This window comes from Myotis nattereri (genome assembly GCF_964212035.1).
Source record: "Myotis nattereri genome assembly, chromosome: 1".
NCBI lineage: Eukaryota > Metazoa > Chordata > Mammalia > Chiroptera > Vespertilionidae > Myotis > Myotis nattereri.
Window position 1 is genome coordinate 97,536,963 of NC_138075.1, and position 19,517 is coordinate 97,556,479.

The following is a 19,517-nucleotide window of genomic DNA, read 5'->3' on the forward strand; positions in this document are numbered from 1 at the left end:
GAGGACTTGCTTGGATTTAGAGAGACCTATCATTATTTCAAATTGCATCAGGCCAAAAAGAAATGGGATTTTGGAATGTCGTCATCTGCTCTGTCCCTTCATTACAAGGCTTGGTTGTAACTCCTGCTGACTCTTTCATCTGAGCACATTTGCAATTTTGCTTTACATGACTCATCTTAAACTTTATTATCATATTCATTGTAATAACACTGGTTGACAACACTTTAAATAGTTGGCTTCCCATGATACAAGGCAATTAATTTTTATATTGCATATTTAATAAGTTTGAAACAAAGTCTTTAAATATCAAACCAGAGAAGTAATGGTTTTGGGGGTATAGAAATTGGATCGAAACAATATTAGAAAAGTTGAAATGTAGAAATGATGGAAAGAGAGACAGATTAGGATAAAGGTGGTTACACATTGGAATGAGATATTGAGTAAGGTTGCCCAAGTATTTCTTTTTAGAAGCTTTAAAATCTTGAATGGTCTGGTGGTTTTTATGACAAGGGAGTTACTGCATCAAAAGGCTATTCCCTCTTCTGTTTTTCTGGAAAAAGGATTTAAAAATGACAAGACCTAGCTTAGAGGGATATTCATAGAAAGAGTCCATAAAATAAATCGTGTGGGGTTAGTAAATGATCCTGGGTAAGCAGAAATTTAAAAAAGAGATGTTTAAATCCAGCGGGAACCGGGTCCTTTTTGCCCTGGAAGTGTAGGGGGTGGCATAGTGCTTCCTGAGAGCCCCCATGGATGGCAAAGCGCAGAGGTGGAGGCAGGTGGGCGTGCAGGGGTAATTACCTCAAACAGACTGAAAGGTGTGTTTGCTAACCTCACCTTTCCAACATGGAAGCAGAGAAGTTAAGGAAATGGAGAAGGAAATTTCACTCCACACTCCAGAAACCTACATTAGAAGATATTTATTTTCCCAATAATGAAATTGGTGATACTGGACAGGTTCAGGACAGAACTGTGGCAGAAACCCTTTGTCTTTTTAACCATATCCTTTCTCTACTGACTTTTCAGCAGCCTCTGCCCTTCTCCCTTCACACTCCTAGTGCTCATGAACTTTCTCAGGTCAAAGATGATCCTGTGAGTTCTATAGTTTCATTACAACACTTGATTTGAACTCCTCTAGTTTTCCCATTTGATTCCAAGACTGCATTCCTCATCAGCCATTTTTATTTTAAACTAGGGGCCCAGTGCACGAATTCGTGCACCTTGAAAGGAACTGTGGGCCTCGAGGCTGCGGTGGGCACAGGGGTGTGTCTCGGCTCATCCTCCACACCCCTGCCCAGCCCTTCCCACTGCGGCCCCCAGTCCCCTGTCTGCCGGCAGTCCCACTCCTGCTGCCACCGCTTGCACATGCTGATGACACCAACTCCGCGCACACCCACTGATGGCATGGAACAATTGGGGCCAGCACTAGCAGTGGGGCTGGTGCCCCAATCACCCCTAAGGAGCAGGGGGGGGGGAGGTGGAGAAGCCCTGAGGGGTGATTGGGGATGGCAGCTGCCGCTCGCACCTGCTGAGGGTGCCGAGCCATCGGGGCCTGTGCTGAGTGCTGGCAGTGGGTGTGTGAGCAGTAGCTCTGGTCCTGGCAGTGGGTGCGAGCGGGGCCAGCACCAGCAGCAGGTGCGAGTGCCCAGCGGGACCACAGTGCGTGGGAGCAAAGAATTTTTAGTAACCACCAGAGGTTCACCCCGATGACAGCAACTGGAGCCCTGCCTTGGTCTGGCGCCCCTACTCACCTGCTCCAGCATTCTGCCATGACTGATGCCCGCCATGTCCCATACCCTGCAGCCTGCTGCCGATGCCCTCCATGTTCCACGCACGCCCCTGGTGGTCAGCGCATGTCATAGCGATGACCAATTGTTCGGTTGCTCTGCTGTTTGGTCTAGTTGCATATTAGCCCTTTATTATATAGGATGTAAGGTAATGTCAGTGAATGTGTTCCCTTACCCAGGGATATTTGTGTTTTCATTTCATGGTTAGAGACAGTGGGTAAAAGCTGTTTCTCTTGTGACCTTCTCAGAATCCTTTAAATGATGCAACCCAGACAATGACCCATTAAACTTGGAGTAAGAAGGACTATGTTACATAGCTCAGTTGCTTAAAGCTGCTCTATCTGCCTCATCCAACAGTGCCAACTGCCCTAGCATATGTTCTCTGTTTGAGAGCAAAGTCCCAAACACCTACCCACTCAACTTCACACTTTGCTGTGTCCTCATCTGGATTCTCCCTGACTCTCTCAACATTGACTTGGCTACTTGTATTTGATTCTGTCCTTGTCCTGCCTACCCAACTTCTCCCTGAGATCTTCTTGGCCTGGACTTTGACTTCCTCTAAGCCTGTTCTTCCTCCCATCCCTTCCGGGGCTTCTAGTCAGCTCGTGACACTCCTCCTTCCCTATCTACCTGTACCCCAGGGGCTTCTTACCACCTGGGCTTCATCCTGTGGGTGGGGCTCCAGCAGCCACCCTAATGCCAGGGGTAATGCTCTGATGGCAGAGGAACAATGGCGTCCCAGCCTGTTTCGCCTGAGTAGTTTCATAAACTTCAGGCAAGTTGTGGACTAGAGCAGTGGTTTTTGAACCATGGGATCCTCCCTTTAAATGAAATCTAAGATGGAAGTCTTCATTCATAAACTTAAAAGTGATGATCTGCTATACTTAAAGTGGGGGGCTAAAGTCTCACCCATTTATCCCTCTCACTTTCCCTTCCTCACCCATGGCTGTGAGAAATATGGCTTTGCATCCCTTTGAGTGGAGGACTCTTATCACATTACCTGCCATCCTTACCCAGTGCCACCCACATCTGTGAATCAGCTGCCAGCTCCCCCTAGTGATTTATATATCATTGTCTCCTGATCATTAGCCTGACTTTCAATTGTACATTTCCAGTTTCTTACTAGAATTTGCCCCTTAAAAATCCATACGTTCCTCCACACATCTTGAACTTCATCTACTTATCCCCCTTGCCAGGCCACACCCCTCCCCTCATTTACCTCCAATATTTTATACTTCCTATGTAAATTAGTGGGATTTCCAGGAAATTTGGAATTATCCTAGAATACTTTTGTAATCTCAACTCTTGCATAGTTAACCTATGATTACACCTCTGAAATCTCTATTGGACCTGAAACCTATTCCCTTTCCCCACTGCAACAGCCTGGGTTAGGCTTTTGTCATCTTGGGAAGGGATCATGACATTGATTTATGACTTAGTGTCTGACCTGAGCCATTCCTGACTACGGTGAAACCTTCATAGAGATGGGACTTGTATTCCCCCACTGAACTATGGGTAGGATATTTACAGGACTTCTTTTGGCCAATCATTATGATTTTGCTATATGCCAAGAGTATGTTCTAAGATCATGAGGCTCCTTTAAGACAGTTTGTAATGGAAACGTCCATTGAGGGAAATGCAACCCATTCACTGATTTGCCTTTTGTGTCTTCTCTTCTGTTAGAACGACATTTTCCTTATGCAGGGCTGTAGTGTGACTGAGCAGCTGTTCTAGTGAGTGCAGGATCCCATGGGCAACTGAAGGCAATTTACTGTGTGCGCTTTGTGATTCATCCATTGCAAGAGAAAACTAACACATCGAAGTGATGGTTCTGTCTCCCACAAGAAGGTCCTTATTATGACAGAAGAGCTAATTTCTTTTCTGTGGTTTCTTAAGGATTCTCTAATTGGGTACCCCCTGCTGACCCTGGCTATGGTATTGTCTATATTGACATCTTTGTTCTACCATTTTGCATACGAAAGCAGGAGACAAGGAATGCATACCAACACAGAGCATGAGATACATAATGGGGCCCTGTAAGCCACCGGTATCTAAAAAGCAATGACCCCGTATGTTCACTGGAGTTCTCTTCCATTAAGAGTTTTTCTCACCTGCATATAACACATCTGCTCTGGATGTGGGCTGAGTTGATCTGTTGAGCTTCAGGGGCGTGAACCTAGATCGTGTTGGAATTTATTAATACTCTACAAATAACTCAAAATAAGCACAAAAGTTTCAATTTTTTTGTTTTGAAAAAAAATTTAAAATATGAGAAAATATGAAGGATTAAAACCTATACTCCTACCATCTGAAAATATTAGCTTTTCAAATTTTGTCTTTTTTGCTTACAGTATTTAAGGAAATAAATTAAAACATTAGGGAAAAGATTAATATTCTCTTTTGCCTCCAACCCTAGGCCCTCCTTTACCCTCCCCAGAGGTGGATTTCCCCTATATGAAATTCATTGATGACATTTTTATTCTTTTAGTGACAATACAACTTTAATATGCATACTTACGTTTATATTTTTCTTTCAAAATCTAAAATATATTACTGTCTATATCCTTCTTAGCAAGGCAATGGAACTAGCACCCTCTGTGCTATCTTCAAACTGTCTCCTTCCCTCAATACTATGTTATCACCTACATCTTAGTTCAAGCTTATTTTAATCACAGTTTCTTTCCTTTTGCCTCCCCCACCCCGTCTTTCTCTTTCTGTTATTTTTCTTGTATTTATTTATTAAAATGTATTTAATTAGGTTTTCTACCATGTTTTTAATATTTCATTTCTCACTATTGCTCCTTGCAATGTGTTCCTTCAGCATGGGTTTTGTTTCTTCTTGTGCAGGTATAGTCTTTAGTTGTTCTTTCAGTAAACATCTGAGAGCATATGTTTTCTATGTCCATATATCTCTGAAAATGTTTCTTTTTGTTTTCATTCTTAAAGGATCGTTAGTGTATGCATAGAATTCCAAGTTCATAGTAATTTTGCCTCAGCCCTTTAAAAATATTACTCACTTTTCCTTTAACACATTTTTTATTATTCATGAGAAATCTGCTATCGATGGTTCTTTTGTGGGTAATCTAATTTTTTCTCTCATAGCTTCTAGCTATTTCTCTTCCTCCTCAAATTTCTGCTGTTTTAACATATAGAAGTGTTTTAAGTGTATTAAATAGGTATTTTTATTTTGACTTTTATCTTTCTTTACTCCCAGAAATTTCCCCAGTTTCAAAATTTGCATATTTTCTCTTCTTTAATCTTTCTATACTTTATTTTCTTTTTGGAAATCTATTAATCAAATTTTCATTCTATTTCCATGTGTTTTAATTATTTAAAAAATAATTTTCATGTTTTTATCTATCTGTACTTTCTTCTAGGACATTTTCTCAGTTCTGAATTCCAATTCACTATTTTTTCCTTTAGCTGTGTTTAGTTCATGAAATAAGTCATCTGTATTTTTCCCTCATAGCAAGGGTTTTTTTTTTTTTTTTTTATTGCTTTTGAGTAGAGCTATACATTTTCCTTTGGAATAATTCAATGTTTTTCTAAAGTGTTTATACATTTAGTACAGGAGGCATTTTTATACCTTAGGAACAGAAGGGAGAGGGCTTAGTGTATACTCAGTTCACAATCTTGATTACTTTTTTGACTCTTTTCCTGAATTATTATATCTAGTATTATTGCAATGACCATGTTTTCCGAACCAAATATGAAGTTTCAAGTTCTGACAAAAGGATTGTTTGATAAGTTGTCAATTTATTTAAATGAAGTGCCTTATAAAATTATACAAAATCACATTTAACAATTTGTTGAAATTAATAAAATTACAGGAACCATAACAATCCACCAAAATCCAGGCAGCAACAGTCACTGCGAGTAAACATCACTGAGCCTGTGCTGATGGCTCAAGCAGCTGCGAGGCCTAGAGGGTTCTTGTTCTGTTAAGTCTCTAGATGCAGGAAATAGAGATGAAATGAATATGCATTTAGTGGACATCTTTTATAGAGTTACTTTAAAAAATCTCAAAGAAAACTGTTTTCTTCTGATTTGCTTCTTTCTGATCAAAGTAGGGCCTAACAAAACATTCAATTATTTGAAATTTTTCTGTGGACTGATGGCAATTATAATGTTGGAATTTTTTGTGTGTATTTTGGAACTGAATATATTTATAAACATACAAACTCTATCCATTGAGAAATTTATTTCTCTTCATTAAAAGAAAGTGTACAAAAGATTTCTTCATCATTGCCTTAAAATCATTTTTATATGCCAATAGCATTTTTATATGTCAGTAACATAAATAGTTAAATAAAGGAAAAAGTAATCTTTTCATTTTATAAATGGGGAAGGCAACAGATATTCTTTGTTACTTTCAATACTCATGTTTGAAAAGTTTTGGTTATGAACTCAGGGAATTATATTACACTTAAGAGCAAATGGCATATATAAATCTTCCTATGTCTTCTTGGTCATTAATTAATGTGCTAATGATGCCAAGAAGTTTCTTAGCTGGAACTTGTGGTTTAAAGTAGCTATTCTGGAAAGAGAGAGAGAGAGAGACAGAGAGAGAGAGAGAGAGAGAGGGAGAGAGAGAGAGAGAGAAGAAAAAGAAAACCTGGCCAGATTCCATTCATAGACCTAAAGACTTTAGTACTTACCATACAATGAATGATTTGTCCTCATTTTTGGGAAACAAATGAAATTGGTAATTCGTGACCCATGTCAGTTATAGTAAAAGAAATCACAATAAAATCTAGGTGTACCTTTTCCAAAGACAAATTGCAAAAATTACAAACAAAACAATATATGAAATGCTTTTGAAGTTCCTGGGAGAAGAAGTTCTTTGAAAATTGCAATTATTGTTCAGTATTGTTACAAATGAGGCAACTATCTATTAGAGTTATAATTGGCAACACTGAAATCAGTTTTGTCCTAGGAGAGCTCATGGAAAAGCTCATAACACCTTCTAAATCTCACTCCCTGATATAAAAATCTAGTTTCAGGTAAAACATTAGATTTCTCTATGCAAAAGAATGGTGTAGGGGTAGAGATCTGCTTAGACATTTGAAAAAAGAAAACCTACAAGCAGAGGGTGACATCAACATGGACAATATCTAAATCTTTATTCCTTAATATATTTCAAGGCAGAGAATAAATGGGCAGTGGAATAGTCCTTGTAAAATAATTAAAATTAAGCCTAGACTAGGAAGAAATAATGTCTGCTGATATTGACAATTATCTAAATCTAAATTAACCTGGAGAGTATTATGCTAAGCAAAATAAACCAGTCAGAGAAAGATAAGTATCACATGATCTCACTCAGATGTTGAATCTAATGAATAAAATTAACTGATGAACAAAATAGATCCAGAGACATAGAACCATGAAATAGACTGATGAATTTCAGAGGGAAGATGGGGGTAGCAGGTGTGAGGGAAAGAGATTAACCAAGGAATTTATATTATACTAGGAGCTCAGTGCACGAACTCGTGTACCTTAAAAGGAACTGTGGTCTACGAGGCTGTGGTGGGCACAGGGGAGGGTCCCTGCCCATCCTCTGTGCCTCTATCTGGCTCCTCCCACCATGGCCCCTGGTCTCCAGTCTCCCGGTAGCCCTTCTCCCACCACTGCTCACATCTGCTAACAGTGTTGACCCTGCTCATGCTTGCTGATGGCGCTGAGTGATTGGGGCTGGCACTGGCAGCAAGTGAGAGCAGGGCCATCGTTGGCAGCAGATGTGAGAAGTGGCTGCCGGCCTCAATTGTCCCTCAGGAGCAGGGAGAGGTGGAGAAGCTCTGAGGGGTGATCAGGGCCAGCGCCAGGTGCTGGCAGAGGGCACAAGCAGTGGCTCCAGGACCAGCAATGGGGGTGATCAGAGCCAGCACTGGCAGTAGGTGCGAGCACCCAGTGGGACCGCAGCACACAGCAGCAAAGAATTTTCAGTAACCACCAGAGGCTTGCCTTGATGACAGTGACCGGCACCTCACCTTGGTTTGGCACCCCCGCTCACCTTCTCCACCATCCTGCCACAGCAGATGCCCACCATGTTCTGCTGTCTGCCACTTTCTGCCAATGCCTGCCATGTTCCATACACACCCTTGGTGGTCAGCACATGTCATAGAGACTGGTTGTTCGATTGTTCTGCCATTTGGTCTATTTGCATATTAGGGTTTTATATATATAGACTAGAGGTTCAGTTCATGAAATTCGTGCATGGGAGGAGGGGTCCCCTCAGCTCAGCCTACGCCCTCTCCAATTTGGGACCCCTTGGGGGACATCCCTCTCACAATCCTAGATAGCTGGCTCCTAATCGCTCACCTGCTGCTTGCCTGGTCACCCCTAACTGCTTCTGTGTGCCAGCCTGGTTGCCCCCTGATGCCGGCCAGGTCACCCTCAACTGGCCCCTCCCTGCCAGCCTGGTTGCTCCTAACTGTCCGCCCCCCGCTGGCCTGGTTACCCCTTACTGCCCTCCCAGCTGGCCTGGTCGCCCCAACTGCCCCTCCCCCCTGCTGGCCTGGTCACCCCTCATGGCACCTCCGCCGGCCTGGTCACCCCACACAGCCTGCTTGTTCAGTTATTTGGTCGTCCCTCACTAACCCCCTGCTGGCCTGGTCATAGGCAGCCATCTTGTGAGGGTGTGAGGGTTAATATGCATTTTACCTCTTTATTATATAGGGTGCATAGCCATGGGCACAGACAATAGTATGGTGAAGAATTGGGAGGGGCAGGTGCAGGGAGAAGGGGGTTAATGGGAAAAAAAAACATAAAAAATAAAGGGGATATCTGTAATACTTTCAACAATAAAGATAAATTTTTTTCTATTACCTCTTTATATTTTTATTGCTTAAAATATTACAAAGAGTAGTACATTTGTCAATAAAGATAAATTTTAAAAAAATTAACACAAAGTCACATGAGTCACTAAGATTTAAAAGGTTTTGATATCTACTGCTGTCTCACCAGATCCCTTGAGTTTCTACATCTGTGAAGATCTATCTTGCTCTTCTCCTTCCAGATTTTTGCCCAGGAATATTTAGGAAAAACATCCAGAAATATACCATTTCTTATGGGATGTTGGCATTTTCCTCTTAATTGAAGACAAAGGTTAAAAATGAAATTTACCAATGTCTTGAAATACAGGGTGGGGCAAATGTAAGTTTACAGTTGTGAGTACATAAAATGCAGTATTTGTATTATTAATTTTTAATTATTGTATTATTTCCCATATAGACAACTGTATATTCCCTGTATATTGGGTAACGATCTTTTTTAAAAATATGTTTTTATTGATTTTGAGAGAGAGAGGAAGGGAGAGGGATAGAGAGATAGAAACATCAATGAGAGAGGGCTGCCCATTGGGGATCAAGCCCATAACCAGGGCCACCTCTTGCTTCTTGGGTCATTGCTCAACCACTGAGCCACACCAGATGGGCTCGGGTTACAATCTTTTAAGACTATTTAGTGTTTTCTGTATATAACTCTATATATCGTTACCTTTTTTTTTTTTTTTTTTTACCTTGGAAGCAAGAACTTTCAATTCGTTTGCCCTTATATAAGAAGGCTAAAGTATCCAGAAAGAAATTACATCTAAGAGAGATATCAGAAGTCATAGAAGGAGTTAGATATTGAAATCAGGGTTTTTTGATTTGTTTTGTTTTTTAATTTCACTCTGCAACCAAAGGAAGAGTTGGGAGAAAAGCTCATGTGCAAAAAAATAACAATGACAATGCTAGTTGTAGTATCTGAAAACAGATTAGATTTAAAGGTTTTAGTGTGAAAAGTGGACACAAGAAAATTAAATTTATTATTATTATTATTATTATTATTATTATTTTGTAGGAGAAGAGAGCTACAAAAGATTACTGGAGTTCCCTCATGCAGCCGTAACAATAGTGTGCATACCAAAAGCTCATCACGGGAATTTTATAGTACTTTTCATCTAAATGAAATCTCCCTCACTTTATTACAACACCAGATTTAAACTACCTAGATGTATATTTTTAATATTTTTTAAAACACGGGGTTAGTGTGAACTGATAGCTTTGTGCCACCAATTCCTGCTGCAGGTGAATAACCAAGCATACCAGTTCCCCTTGGCTAACTGCTTGCCCTGGGCGCCCGAGACAGCAGGCATTAAAGAACAGCAGTCTTAATTTTACCCAACACCCTCCTCCCACAGCATAATACTTTCATTTATTAAATATGTGCCTGGAAAGTTCCCCCCAGAGTCACAGTCCCTATGTTCACGTTTTAAAGTGTTAGGTTGTAGAGATGAATAGAGAGCATGCAAGAGATTCACCTTAATGAGAACTTTGAAAAACATTCCCAGTCTTACATCTTATTTTTAAATGTATACTTCTTACATAAATAAGGGTGAAAAATTAGGAAATCAATGAGATTAACTAAATTCACTACCCTCTTATTCATTATTTATGTAACACTTAAGGGCTTTTTGTCTCATTAAGAACCTGGCTGACTGCTATATTACAGCAATCCCTTCCCAGATAGAAGTAACATGTTCCATTTCAATTTTGGCTCATTTGTTTTAAATGTTTCTTCAGCAACACAAGAGTGAGCATCAAATCACGTCCTCCGAGGAATGAAGGAACTATTTCAAGAGAAATTGAGCTAAGACCACCTTTGTTTTCAGTGTGTAAAAATCCTTAGATCCTACTGTATTCCAATCATTTCACCAAAATGCATGGGCCCTGCCAAATTTTTAACATCCTTAACTTTATCACATCAATATTGCCTCCTTTTCCATCTCTTATTTCATTAACTTGTAGCAACAAGCCAACAAACAAAAAAGCCTAACACTAAAATGTCGTTCCTTGTACACAGCATGCACTCCAGGGGACGTGGGGATGGAGAGATGGTACAGGAGGGGGCTGTTGAAAACCAGAGGTCATGTTTTTATGCATTCTGGTGCCTGCTTGCATCAGTGAGTTTTGGTTTTCTTTAGGCCTGGGAAGGGAATTTATGCTCATTTTTCTGAGTGAGTTCGCTATCTCCAAATACAGTGAAATGATTTAGAAGCTGCTGTGTCAAAGACTTTAGGAAGTATGGGGAAGGAAGGAAGAAAAAATAAGTGACCCACCACCTGAAGCCTGCCGTTTCCCACAGAAAAGTTGGCAAGGTTGCACTGCAGCAGCCGGAGGTTAGATCTCCAGTCTAGGAAGGAACTCACTTGTCCCCAGGGCGTTCAAGGAGAAGCTGCCAGGGGTCCTCCTGCATGAGCTCATGTCACTGCCATTGCTGCCTCTGTGCTCCAGGACACCTGCATTAGTTTCCTAGGGCTGCTGTAACAAGCTACCACACACGTGGCTTAAACAACACCAATGTGTTCTTTCATCGTTCTGGAAGCCAGAAGTCCAAAATCAGCTTAAATCAACCTAAATCAAGGTGTTGGCAGAGCTGTGATCCCTCCAGAAGTTCCAGGGGTGAATCTGTACCTTGTCACTTCCAGCTTCTGGTGGCTGCCAGCATTCCTTGAGTTTTGGTCCCATCACTCCACTCTGTCTCTTCCGTCTCATTGCCTTTTCCTCTTCTGTTTGAAATTTCCCTCTGCTTCCCTCTTCTAACACTTGTGCTCACTTTTAAGGACCACCCAGATAATCCAGAATAAGCTCTCCATTTTGACATCCTTAACTTTATCACATCAGCAAAGTTTTTGTCATATAAGCTGGCACTCACAGGTTCCAGGGATCAGGTTGTGGACTTTTTGGATGGCTATTATTCAGTTGAACATAACACCCATTGTTGCTCTTGCATTCCTATTTCAAGGAAGTGGACATGTTCATCATCTCTCTGAAAACTAGTTTAATTCCACATAATGATGAACCCAGTTTAGTTGTAGTTCTAAGGCCAGACTGAGGATTATATTATGTGATGAACTATATTAGGATTTCTAAGACTAGGATTTGATCTGGAAAAGGTGTGCAAACTCCATTTAATCTCCATTTAATATTCAGTAGTACACTGTATTTTGAAGGATTCAGCATCATAGGCTGTTTCTTATCATGTAAAGCTTTGCCTGCCTATGGTGTTAAAACACATGCATGAGAAAGGATACGTAACTTTGCATAGGGAGGCAGAGGAGAGGTAAATGAGAATTAGAAAATGGGAGAAGGTAAGAAGAGATGGCATTTGGACTGGGCCTTGAAGGATGGGCATCTTTTAGGGAACCATCAATGACAATTTCTCCCTACTAAGACTGAGTTAGAGGGCCTCTCATAGTCTTCAGTATCTACCTTGCTTTTCTCTGTCTTAATCCTTCTCACATTGTTTCCAATAGTCTTTTTATCTGGCTGTCTCCCTGATTAGGCTGAGGACAAAGGTTTCTCTTATTTGTTCACCTGGAGATCCCTAACATGTGACATAGTGCCTGGAATGTAGTAGAAGCTCAATAAATATGTGTTGGGTTGAATGAATGAGTGAAGAGGGCAAAGTAGGAAAATTGGGGTAGGGGATTAGCACAAAGAAATGCTTGAAGGCAGAGAAATTTTGTGCAAATCAATATGGTGAATGTCACAATAAGGAAAGTTGGGTAGTGTGACTAATTTGGCTTAGAGGATGATTTAGTAGAAAGGAAGGGAGAAAATGGGCACTCTGTTCTCACTGAGGCTGGCAGTATTCCTGTGGCCATTTTTGTCAGAGTGAAGAAAGTGGTGGGTTGTTCCTGGCAGAGCACACCGTTGATGTGAAAGGTAGTGTGGTAGAGGGGATAAGAACATGGGGTTTGCAGCTCAAATCCTCACTCTGCCATCTGAGTGAGATTGGGCACATCACTTACATTCCCTAAGCTGTGGTTTTATTGACTGTAAAATGAAGATATATCCAACAGTTATGACCTATGGATAAAGAAGACAAGTCATGTAAAGAGTAGCAGTACAGTGCCTGAGATATAGGTATGCTGTTATTTCTGTGATTATAAATCATTTCTGTTAGGTTCCCCGCAGGGGTGATCCCAGCCACACCTTGTTGCTGGGTTTACCTTGGTTAGCAGTTCTGATTGGTGCTGACATCTGAGCCTTTTCTTCCTTCCTAGTCACCATGAGCAGCTAGTGGCTTGTGTGACTCTGTTATGTCCCAGAGCAACCTTGAGGAGAAACAGGAATTTTAGATGGCTAAGTTTAAGGATTCTAAGCCCCTTTGTGCAAGCATAAGCAACAATAGAGCCTTTTCTAAGGACTAAGTGTCGGCCCTGGGTCCATTGCCTACCTCCAACTTTCAAACCTTGTCTTGTAGCCCCGAGAAGCAAAACAAAGGGGCACTGGGAGCTTTGAATCATCCTAGCTCCACCTGAAAAGGGGTCAACCGAGGCAAGCTTTGGTGCCAGATCTGATTTTAGAGCCAGCCTATGGCTTTTGACCTACCTCTCAAAGAAATTAGATCAGAGATCAGAGCCAATGGGACCTTTCCCACTGTTAATTGGAATTAATTTTAAATAACAGCACAGAAACCCTTACCATTGTTTCTCCTGGTGTCTGTCTTCCATGCTGAAATATAGAACTTGAATACAAATTTTGGAGAAATGCTAGTTGGTTTCAAGGTCTTTGCCCTCAGGGTGAGGGTTACTTAGCAGGTTTCCTCCTCAGCGAGAGGGCTAAAGGTCAGGAGGAGCAGTGCATTTCAAAGTACTTGATGGACTGGGTAAAACCCATTTAATCGTTGGAATATTCTTTTAAATAGATGAGGTCCTCTCCAGAGTTCTAATTAAAAATCAATGTGATATATAATTAAATTCTAGTGATCACATATGCACCAGCTTGTCTCTTTAGCTTTTAGAGCAGGAATGCTCTTATTGATCAACTCAGGAGCCCTGTGAGGTTGTCAATATATGTCTCGTCTGAGGGCCGGGTGGCTTCTCAGAGGCTGGCAGCATCCAAGCACCAACCCTGAAGGACACTTCCACTAACTCCAGGAAAGGGTCTGATGTCCCCAGGTCATTTAAGTGCTCTGCCCAGAAGGTTAGGACCAGTCCACAGTCTCCAAGCCTTCCATCTCTCTGAGTGGTAAGCATCAAAAAATGAGTCTTTAGAAAGAGAAAGGACGCAGATCAATGTTGTCCAGACCCAGGCTGTCATTTCAGCTTGTCTTACATGTTCCCACCTGGGACAAGTCCTCCTCATTATTTTCAATAAGGTCCGTCAGGGACAAAAAAGAGCTGAGTCTGAGTGATTAAGGGACACACTGGTTACAGACTTCTGTGAAGGCAGCTTACACCTTTAGGTAGTCCAACCCAGTCCTACGATCCATCCTACCCCTTCACATGGAAAAATATTATTGATATTTTCCCATTCCTTTAAAAATAAAGATATTGGTGTTGCTTTGCCTGCATTCATGGCAACGTCCCAAGCAATTTACCAGGAAAAGCTCACATGTGTAAAGTGTCTAGTCCTCTGAAAATACTTCTACCCTTGATTTTTGTCCCCTTAGCTGGTCCTCATCACAATAGGGCGATGTGAGGCTATTTTTATTCCCACTTTTCATATGACCATTTCCTCCTCGGAGGTACAGGGGTTTAAAGAAGTTCTCTAGGTTAATCCAGCCTCACAGATTTCTGGGGTGAACGCTGGTCTTCCTGCTCTGCGTTCTGCACCGCCCGCCCTGTTCAGTGACCACTCCCCATCTACATGTCTCTGCCAGGGCCTCCTGCTGTCCACAGTGCTCACACTCTCTGTCGCATTCTCTCTGTAGGCTGAATTTAGTCAATCTGTATTTTATTTGTGACTTTTCCTTCTTTTCTCTTTAGATTTTTATTATACAAATATTGATATATTTTTATCATAAAGGATTTAAATTATGTATATGAGAATATAGAATATGAAAGGGCCCATTTGGGGCTTGGAACACATTCACTCCCACTGCCCTCCTGGGCCCCCGGGGAGTACTCCCCTCCCCTCCCCCTCTTCCCTTCCTTCCCTTCTCCTCCTCCTCCTCCTCCTCTGCTTTTTTAAATCCCTCCCCCACCCACTCTCTCTTGCATATACTTAAATAAAACAGGGATACTATTTTGCACAAAGAAAATAATAGTTTTAGAAGCCTGGCTTGGTGGAAAGCAAGAATTTTATCAAATTCTTTCCTTTATATAAAGTAAAAAGACTAGAGGCCTTAGATCTCAGAATTCTGCCATCATGTAGCTGGAGCTAAGTTAGAAGGAGAAGATGACCCAGATAAAGGACAAGAGAAGCTTGTCAAGTCGCCCTCCTAGGCTTTGTGGGACGGCATGGGAAGCAAGACAAAGCCCCAGGAGTCGCCTTTGATTTCTCCCTTTCCCTCCTTTCCCTCCTTTCCCGTATGCAGTCTACCAGCATATTTTCTCAGCTATATATTCAGAATATAGCTCAAGTCCAGCCCTTTTGGATCACCTCCCTACTAACATCCTGGTCCAAGCTATACTCATTTTCCCCTGGGTTATTGCTATGGCCTTGGTGGTACCCCAGAGCTGGGTTGTGAAATCACAAGAGCTGACTGTTAAATTTCCAGGAAGTTTACAAGTCTGTTAAGTACAGCCACAGTTAAAAATTAAGTAATGCCATCGATGGATGAATGGATAAAGAAAATGTAATATATAACATAAAATATTATCCAGATATAAAAAGAAGGAAATCCTGCCATTGGAATGACATGGATGGACCTTGAGGGCATTATGCTAAGTGAAGTCAGAGAAGACAAATACTGTATGATCTCACTTATATGTGAAATCTAAAAATATTGAACTCATAGGAAACAGAGTAGAATGGTGGTTGCTGGAGTCTGGGAAGGGGGGGAAAAGGTACAAACTTCAGTTATAGGAGGAATAAGTTCTGGAGCTCTGATGCACATTATGGTGACTATAGTTAAAAATGCTGTACTTTATACTTGAAAGTTACTAAGAGAGTAAATCTTAAATGTTCTCACCATAACAGCAGCAACAACAAAATGGAAATTATATGAGGAGATGGAGGTGTTAAGTAACCTTATTGTGGTAAGTATTTGACAATATATTTGTGTATCAAATCACATTGTACATCTTAAGCTTACACAATGTTATATGTTAATAAAGCTGGAAAAAATAAACAATATAAAGTTATCATTAAATTATACTAAAAACCAAGAAAATACATATTCAAAAGCCATCTCTTTCTAATTTTACGCCGTTTGTCTATTATCTATGCTCTTGAGGGTATTGACATCAACAGTATTTGGATGGTGGCCAATGAGCATCTCTCCCCTACTTTGCTTTCAGTCTTGTTGGTAACTTGAAATCAGCTATGGTGGGACTATTGATGCCATGGAAATCAGCAAACACCACAAGTCAGTAGTGGTCAACACTTTTGAATATTTATTGTGGATGTTTCACTCTAAATAAAAATCCCCATCTTCTGAAGTAAGAACTCATCAGACTGGAAGTCATCCCACAATTTCCAACATCTGCCTTCTACTCTAATCTGGGTCAATTTATCCTAGTTAAATACTATTCTTAGAAACTCAGCTAAAACCTCACCTCAATTATGGAATTTTCCATCTATTTTATTTATCTGCTCTCCTCCTTAACACTAATCTGTTTCTATATGTCTTTGACTGCACAGTAAGTTGTTGGGACAGAGTCAGGTGCTAAATTAGGACATACTAATTGATTCAGGACTAGGGACCTGGCCCAGGAGAAGATAATGTTACCAATACTAGTGAAAACACATATTAAATTACATGAGCATACTTGTCATTATTATCATCTGATGGAGCTAACATTTTTACATCATCCTTTGTTCACATAGCTAACATTTTACTTTGTTCACTTATTCACAAAGCAATCTGTGAGATAAGCAATGTCTTCTCCACTTTACAGGTGAAGAAGTTAAGAAACATGTTTAGGGTCAGGCAGTAAATTGGAGGCAGAGCTGGGACTTAAATGTGTAGTCTCTCTAATAGGAGGGATTTTTCAGCAGATTTTACTTGTAGAAAATGTCCAAGGTCTCCATGAAAAGTTGAATTTTCTGGGGAACTATAAATGATATTGAAGAATACTCAATGTGCTACCCGGGAGGCCCTGCAATGGAACACCTTGTTTCCCAGATAGAGAGACTGTGCCGGAGGTGTAGTGACTTTCCCAGAGTCACAAGGTCCACTAAGGCTTCCTGTGCTCTTGGCATTGATAACTAGGGGAGCAAGTGCTCTCCTGTTGGGCTGGCCTATTGGAAGTATCAACCTCTCCAGAGCTTGATATGGGGACCCCAGAAGTGTAGACTAAAACTTGGGCTTAGTTGGCCCTCTTCTTCTAGGCCTGTGTGAATTTTGCTGAAACTATCATGGTGGTCTCAGAATCAAATAATACAGGTTGACTTAGAACCATGTTAGGTTCATTTGAGCTTAAATTTTGCATCTCTTCTGATAAATTTAGATCATGTATTAGGACAGCAGCAAAAAGGTACTTGGCTGTTGAAGTAGATGGATTTAAGTTTTAACCTCGGCTTGTCTCTTTCTGGTTACTCCCCTGAGGCAAGTTATTGTGCTTCTCTCAGCCTCAGTGTTTTCATTTGCACAATGGGGCTAATGCTGGCATTAAATGAGATAAAGTACGTAAAGATCCTACTAGCCTGCTTGGTGCATGGCCAGTGTACATTCGGTCTAGATATTTTTCCAGAATATAGGTCGGGATCTCTCAGCAGGGCTTTGCAGGCCTCACCTGATGTCATTCTCACTCCATGTTCAAATTGGTGCTTGCCTGTGACCAGGGAGTGTATTTCCAACACATTCCTGTTTACCAGCTCAGGCCTTGGGGCTGCTGTGATGTTGCAATTCTTTTCATGGAGCTCCTGTGTGGGACAGGGTGTACCCAGCTCTTAAAGTGCTTTGATGAAAATGCCTTTGTGCTAAGAGCTCTATAAATATAAGGAGCAGACCTGGGTGTGGTGCTTCCAGAATACTCCCAAAGTTAGCCATCATCAAAGGCTCAGGTCACAGAAAAGTTGGAAATGGAGATGGTTTGCCAATTCAGTGATTCTCCAAAGCAGAAATGGCTTTTCTTTTTTAGCTTTCACTTCTTTGACTCACTGTGCTTGATTGTACTAGGCCCATCTTGCCTTTCTTGTGTCTTCAGATCTACAAAAACCTGATTTAAAGTATCTTTGAAAAGAACTACCGATTATAAATCATCTCTCTAAGTACTCTACCCTATCCAGCTGACCTACTATCCAATACCACCCAACAGCACCCCCTGGTGGTCAGCGTGGAGCTTCTTAACCATCTTTACTATCTCCTTATCCATTCATTCACCCACTCATTCATTCATTCCTTCAACAACTTTTTATTGGTTACCTATGAGGCATCAGGCACTGTAGACACTGGAGATACCAATATGATTAGATATGTTCCTGCCCTTAAGGAGTCACAATTTAGTTAGGAAACAGACAAATAAGTTATTATAATTACAAAATGTTTTAACCACAACAGAAATATTCACAGGGTGCCACCAAAGGACCCAGAAGCATACTTATCTTGAAGCTAAGGAAGCTAACACTTCAGGGCCTGCTTATTTGCATAGGCCCCTTCCGAGACCCTAACAATGTGTTTACACAGTCACATATTTTAATAAAATCCACAAAAGTAAGCTATTTTAAAGGAATTGGTTAAAATTACGTTTCTCCTACACTGCCCTCTCTGTCATATTTCGCATTGCATTAGGGGGCACAAAAGCACCCAAGGACATTTTTGAAACTGGCTATGGAAAGGTTGAGTTTGGTTACATTTTGTTTGGGTTTAGTGAGATATTTTTACGTGGTTCATTGTTAAGTTATTGGTATCCCTCCTCATGCTCCTAAGAATAGCTTCCAGAAATACTTCTATAATCCATTGCTTTGGCTCACCCATACTGTGATGTAAAACTTTATGATCAGAGGTTATATCACAGTTTAAATATGTCTTCTAGTTCCTGGCACCAGAATTATGTGAGTAATGGAAGAGATATGTAATTTAAATGTATAGAGACAGAAGCTGGTCTGCAGAATGTCCTTCAAGTTATCAGACGTGTCTGTCAATATGTAAGCAGAAGGCTTGGTTATGGAGAAATTTGAGAGAGGTTTCCCCAGATTTAGCAGCAATCTTAAAAAATTTTATATGGTATTACCAATATTGATTTTATGAAAGCTAAAAGAAATGTTTTCAAATCATCTATACTAATAAAAGGGTAATATGCTAATTAGACTGGGTCAACAAGCCCATCTTCTGGATGTCCGACTTCCTTCCGGACAAAGCTATGGTGATGGGGCCCGAGGCAGGGGCAGTTAGGGGCAATCGGGCTGGCAGGGGAGGGCAGTTAGGGGCGAGATCAGGCTGGCAAGGGGTTAGGGGTTATCAGGCCTGCAGGGGAGGGCCATTGGGGGCGATCAGGCTGGCAGGGGAGGACTGTTGGAGGTGACCAGGCTGGCAGGGGAGGGCTGTTGGGGGTGACCAGGCTGGCAGGGGAGGGCACTTGAGGGCATTAGGCAGGCAGGCAGGTGAGTGATTAGGAGCCAGTGGTCCTGGAATGCGAGAGGCATGTCTGACTGCTGGACATCCCCTGAGGGGTCCCAGATTGGAGAGTGTACAGGCTGGGCTGAGGGACACCCCCCGCCCCCATGCACAAATTTCATGCACCAGGCCTCTAGTCTATTATATAAATCAAATTACCATCAACTATGTTAGAGGACAGAGAATTGATCTTTCTATTCTCTGTAGAGTACATAGAAAATAGAAAATTGTTCTATGAAG